General features: G+C 31.8%; 1 non-coding gene across 1 annotated transcript; it reads right to left on the bottom strand.

Annotated features, from left to right (window-relative positions):
* Window positions 1-1,315: 1,315 nt before the first annotated feature.
* Window positions 1,316-1,422, bottom strand: LOC112868086 (U6 spliceosomal RNA). The gene has a single exon (XR_003224261.1). It is a non-coding gene; the product is annotated as a U6 spliceosomal RNA (small nuclear RNA).
* Window positions 1,423-6,907: the final 5,485 nt, after the last annotated feature.

Genomic DNA, 6,907 nt, shown 5'->3' with positions numbered 1-6,907 from the left:
GTCTATTCCTACATTGTATCTTCAGCCTATTGACAACTCTACAACCTACCTCCCAATGTGATCTCTTCTCTCCCTGAACCCGACATGTCTTGGCTGGTACTGATTCATCTACTCTGGATGCTCTCCTTCCATATCTGTTGCCACTGATATCCTAATATCTCTCATCTCACTCTCTCATCTCACTTCTTCCCTAAGTTTTTTCTTTCTTTCTTCTAAAAAGATATAATTAACATATAACACTGTATTAATTATAGATGCACAATGCAATGACTTGATATATGTATATGTTGTGAAAGAATTGCCACAATGTTCAGTTAGCATCCATAACCACATATGGTTATTTTCTCTTTTAAGAACTTTTAAGAACTCTTTAAGAAATTTTAAGAACTCTTCTTTTAGCACCTATAGTCACCATGCAGTACATTACCTCCCTATGATTTATTTTACAAGTGGAAGTTTATCTCTTAATTCCTTCACTCATTTCACTTATCCCTTCCCCCTTACTCTGGGCATAAAATTCATAGTTTTAGTTTCTACATATAAGTTAGATAATGCAGTAGTTGTCTTTCTGTGCCAGACTTATTTCACATAGCATTATGCCTTCAAGTACACCCATGTTGCAAATGATAGGATTTCCTTTATTTTCATGGCCAAATGATATTTTATTATATATTATATTAACTATATATAAAATATATACACATCATATATGAGTTATACATATTATATATACACATACATGTATACCTATATATGTATATATGTATTATGTATATCTATATTATATACAATATTAACTATATATTATATAAAATTATATTAATTGATGTGTTATATATGTATTTATTATATATCACATTTTCTTTATCCATTCATTCATTGATAGATACTTAAGTTGTTTCCGTGTCTTGGCTATTATAAATAATGCTACAGTAAACATGGGGGTGGCAATATCTTTTCACGATAGTGATTTTGTTTCCCTCATATAAATTCAAAAGTAAAATTGTTGGATTACATGGTAGTGCTATTTTTAAATTTTTGAGAAACCTCTGTACTATTTTCCATATTATCTGCATAAATTTACATTTCTACCAACAGTGCACAAGGATTTCCTTTTCTCCATATCCTTGCCAACATTTGTTATTTCTTATTTTTTAATATTAGCCATTCCAACAGGTGGAGAGTTACATCTCATTGTGATTTTGATTTGCACTTCCCTAATGATTAGTTATGTTGAGCACCTTTGCATGTACCTGATGGTCATTTATATGTCTTCTTTGGAAAAATGTCTATTCAGTTCTTTCACCCATTTTTTAAAAATATTAAATGCTTGATGTATTTGCATGTCATCTTTGCACAAGGGTCATGTTAATCCTCTTTGTATCATTTCAATTTTAGTATATGTGCTACTGAAGTGAGCACTCTTCTTCCTATTTTTTAATTACATTGTTTTTGCTTTTTTGTCTATTGAGTAGTATGAGTTGTTTACATATTTTTGATATTAACCACTTATCAGATACAGGATTTGCAAATATTTTCTCCAATTCTACAGGTTGCTTTGCATTTTGTTCATGGCTTTAAAGCATTTATTTAAAAGAAAATGTAACTCTTTATAGCAAGGGCACATAATCAAATTATTATAAAAGCCATTAATTTTTAGGAGTTTTTCAGTTACCCAAATAACAATTAACAAATACTTCAGCTCATTTCAAATGACGCTATTTAATATAATATGACTTGATGTAAAGTAGTTCAAAATGGGTTGGCAAAATTGACTTCTGCCAATCTGTAATTCCATCAAAATTACATTTTTATTACGAAAAGAATTGTGTAATTTGACAATAGGATTTAAAGTTCTTAAAAATTAAGATTCATTTTACATTGTGATTTTCAATAATTTCAGTCACATTTCTATTTTTTTGGCCTTTCTAACCTTTGAGACCATCTTTGTTTGATTAACTTCCTACTCGACTTCATAGTGCTGATATTAGGGTTATCAGGAAAAAATAGGGGGAAAAAACCCTATGACTATTTAATACAATCTATGAGTGCATTTGTGTATTTTCTTAGGTACCATACTCTAATACTTAGAATTTTCATGATCCTTAGAGAAGAACTGGATATATTCCTGATTCAATGCAAACAATAGGAAAGAATGAGAGTGTGTTCCCAAATTTATAATATTCAGCAACATCATGCATTCAAATTAGAATCTAAAGAGGATTTTACAGAACATATGGTGGCTCCCACATTAACTTAGATGACCTTATCATTTATGTGATGGTAAAATATCTTATAATCCAATCAGATTTAAAATGTTATTAATGAAACCCTTTATTAACTTAATCTGGGTGAAACACAATACTTTTTTAGAATCTAGGATACTTTTGTTTTTTGCTTCCAAGTGAAAAGTTATTCAACATCACTTGTTATTAAAAACTTACAATTAAAACAACACTGATAAAACATTGCATACCTATTAAAATTGCAACGAACCAAAACTAAAAACAAAAACCTGGCAATGCCATTCTGGAGAGGATGTGAAGTTATAGGAGCTCTCATTCATTGCTGACAGGAATGTGCAATGATACAACCACCATGGAAGACAGTTTGACACTTTCTTACAATGTTAAACATAGTATTGCCACACATTTTAGCAATCATATTTCTAAGTAATTACAAACTGGCTTGAAAACTTATGTCTACACAATAGCATACACCCAAATGTTTATTGAAACTTTGTTCATAATTAACCAAAACTAAAAGCAACCAAGATTCCTTCAATGAGTAAATGGGTAAATAAACTGTGATGGAAGGCAGGATATGAGAAAATAACTTAAATGTATTACAAATATAAAAAACAATCTCACTTGAAGGCAGTACGGAAATATTGTGCTGACATAAGTAACTTTGCAAATTAGTGCATTTTGTAAGTCTATGGGCAAAAGGGATTAGAGTCTAGTTAATGAAGTTCTTTCCCACAGAGCTATGAATTAACAATTCTGAACTATTATATACATATCTGGAATTTAACAGGAAATTTAAGTTGGTGATAAGAACTGGATTTCTCACTCTTGTAGTGAGAGGTTATAGACCAGGAACAAGAAGAGACTAAAATGACCTATGAGTAATGAATTAGAGTGGATACATCAGTATGAACTTGTATTTAGCTTATTTGTAAGAAATTAATTACAAATAGATATATTTTAAAATATGTGTATATATGCAGGTTGTCATACACGCATCTAAATCCTTGCTATGTCACTGAAAAGGCCTAGCATCATTGATACCCAATAGTAACAAGTGTAACTAGCATCCGGGTTTTGTCTTCTAATGTCATTATCCAAAAAAGGAACTAGGTCACTTTGGAGAAACGACTTATTCTGGGACTAGATGGGTATCCAAAAGATAATCCTGGATCATTTTGTAGTGTTAAAATGGGAAGGTGCTCCAAAGAACAACAACAACAAAAACCCCACATACACACAATGATGAATATATATCAAACAGACACAGGATCTAACTGAAAGATCTCCCAATGGACAAAGCTGAAAAAAAAATTGAGGAAAGAAATAAATAAATTAGTATTGGATTATAACCCACAATATAAATCTATAAATGTCCCTGAGATCTTACTGATATAAATAATTGAATAAACTTAATAAATGTAAGAGAATAGACAAGTGTCCAGTGAAAAAAGAATTCTGAATAATTAATGTAGATAATCTTCCCCAAATGAGGTGTAGAAATACTCCCCATTCCTTAAGTCTCTCTTCCAAGGAGCACAGTATAGAAATAGAAAAAAAAAAAAAAAAAAAGATTAACTTTACTATGGAGAAACCTACAAATACTCCTTCAGCCCAGATGATCAAAGCTAATTTTAAATTTAGAAATACCTTTCTAATATAAGATGTTAATAATAGAGAAAACTAGGCATGGGATATGAGAAAACTATATTATCTTTGCAATAATTCTCTAAACTGTTTTAAAATAAAACTGCTCTAAAATTTGAAAACTTACTAAAAATGGCCCAAGATACTCCTACTTAATGTAGCAATTTCTTATTGAATTTCTACTATGCAAAAATTTGATGAAAATCCAAAACTGTATATTTTCCAAAACTACTGAATCATAATAAAACAGGAAAGGATAAGTTTATTTCAAATTTATAAAATTGACATATGATTTTTTTCAAGTTGCTGACAGATTCCACACCTGAATATCTCTTAAAGTATTTTGGAGATCTAAAATCAAAAAATTTTCTAAATTTATTAAAGATTATGCTGATGGTGTTCCCATTTAACTCTTTTGACTCTAAGTAGAAATAAAAAGGTAATTCAAATGAACTGGGTCTCAACAGGTGCCTTTCATTGCATAAATAACAGGTGATAACTAGGCTTTGTGGATTTAAACATAAACCAAAAGTTCCCAACAAATAAAATTCCAGGGCCAGATGGCTTTACAGGTGAACTCTACCAAACATTTGAAGAAGAGTTAATATCTATTCTCCTTAAACTGGTCCAAAAAATAGAAAAGGAAGGAAAACTTCTAATTCATTCTATGAAGCCAACTGTACCCTGACACCAAAACCAGATAAAGACTCCAGTAAAAAAAGAACTGCAGGCCAATATTCCTGATGAACATGGATGCAAAAATTCTCAATAAAATACTAGCAGATTGAATCCAACAATACATGAAAAAAAAACTTTCACCATGAACAAGTGGAATTTATTCCTGGGTTGAAAGAGTGATTCAATATTCACAAATCAATAAACATGATACATTAATAAAAGAAAGGATAAGAACCATATTACCCTTTCCTTCCAATAGAAGCAGAAAAAGAATTTGACAAAGTACAACATCCATTAATGATAAAAATCCTCAACAAAGCAGGTTTACAGGAAACACACCTGAACATAATAATGACCGTATATGAAAATCCATAGCTAACATCATCCTCAAAAGGAAAAATTTGATAACTGTCTCCCTCAGATCAGGAAAAAAAGCAAAGATGTCTATTCTCACCACTTTTATTCAAAATAGTACTGGAAGTCGTAGCCACAGCAATCAGAAAACAAAAAGAAATAAAAAGCATCCAAATTGGTAAGGAAGAAACAAAACTTTCACTATTTGCGGATGACATGATAGTATATATAGAAAATCTGGAAGACTCCACCAAAAAAACTACTAGAAATGATACATGAATTCGGTGAAATTGTAGGTTACAAAATCAATGTATATAACTTTGTTACATTTCTACACACCAATAATGAAGGGGCAGAAAGAGAAATTTTTAAAAATCCCATTTACAATTGCACCCTAAATAATAGATACCAAGAAATAAACCCACCATGAGAGGTGAAAGAACTGTACTCTGAAAAGTATAAAACACTGATGAAAGAAATTAAAGATGACACAAAGAAATGGAATGACATTTTATGCTCATGGATTGGAAAAAACCAATATTGTTATAACGTCTATACCACCCAAAACAATTTACACGTTTAATGCAATCCCTATCAAACACCAACAATATTTCTTCACAGAGCTAGAAGAAACAACCTTAAAATTTGCATGGGTGCACAAAAGACCTCACATAGCCAAAGCAATCTTGAAGAAGAAAAGCAAAGCTGGTGGCATCACAATTCTTTAAGTTAAATTATAAAGCTGTAGTAATCAAAACAGTATGGTACTGTTACATAGACCAATGGAACAGAATAGAAAACCCAGAAATGAGCCCACAACCATATTGTCAATTAATCTTCAACAAAGAAGAAAAGAATATACAATGAGAAAAAGACAGTCTCTTCAATAAATGCTCTTGGGAAAACTGGACAGCGACATGCAAAAGAAAGATACTGGACTTCTTTCTTATACCATACCCCAAAGAAAATTCAAAGTGGATGAAAGAGCCAAATGTGAGACATGAAATCATTATAATCCTAGAAGAGAACACAGGCAATAACCTCTTTGACATAGGCCACAGCAATTTCTTTATAGATATGTCTCCTGAGGCAAGGGAAGAAAAAACAAAAATAAACTATTGGGACTTCATCAAAATAAAAAGCTTCTGCACAAAAAGGAAACAATCAACAAAACTAAAAGGCAACCTATGGAGTGGCAGAAGGTTTTTGCAAATGACATCTACAATAAAGGGATAGTATCAAAAATTTGTAAAGAACTTCTAAAACTCAAACCCTCAAAAGAATAATCCTAATTAAAAATTGACAGAAGACATAAACAGACATTTTTCCAAAGATAACATCCAGATGGCCAATAGACACATGAAAAGATTCTCAGCATCGCTGATCATCAGCGAAATACAAATCAAACTGAAAGGAAGGGGCTCCTGGGTGGCTTAGTCTGTTAAGTGTTTGACTTTGGTTCAGGTCATGATCTCACAGTTCATGTGTTCAAGCCCCGTGTTGGGCTCTATGCTGACAGCTCAGAGCCTAGAGCCTGTTTCAATTCTCTGTCTCCTTCTCTCTCTGCCCCTCCCCCTGCTTGTGTTCTGTCCCTTTAAAAAAACACTGCAAAGAGGTATCACCTCCCACCAACCAGAATAGCTAAAATCAACAACATAAAAAACAAGTGATGGAAAGGATGTGGAGAAAGGGGAAACCTCTTATACTGTTGGTGGGAATGCAAACTGGTATTAGCAACCCTGGAAAACACTATAGAGATGCCTCAGAAAGTTAAAAATAGAACTACCCTGTGATTGAAATTGCACTACTAGGTATTTACACAAAGAATATAAAAATACTAATTCAAAGGGATGAATGCACCTCTATGTTTATAGCATCATCATCTACAATAATCAAATTATGTAAAGAGCAAAAGTGTCCATCCACTGATAAATGGATAAAGGGGATTAAAGACATGTGATATATATCTATATCTATATCTA

Source organism: Puma concolor, chromosome B4 (assembly GCF_028749965.1).
Source record: "Puma concolor isolate L17-30 chromosome B4, mPumCon1.1.hap2, whole genome shotgun sequence".
Lineage (NCBI taxonomy): Eukaryota > Metazoa > Chordata > Mammalia > Carnivora > Felidae > Puma > Puma concolor.
The sequence above is the reverse complement of the archived record's forward strand: the minus strand, read 5'-3'. Positions and strand labels throughout refer to the sequence as shown.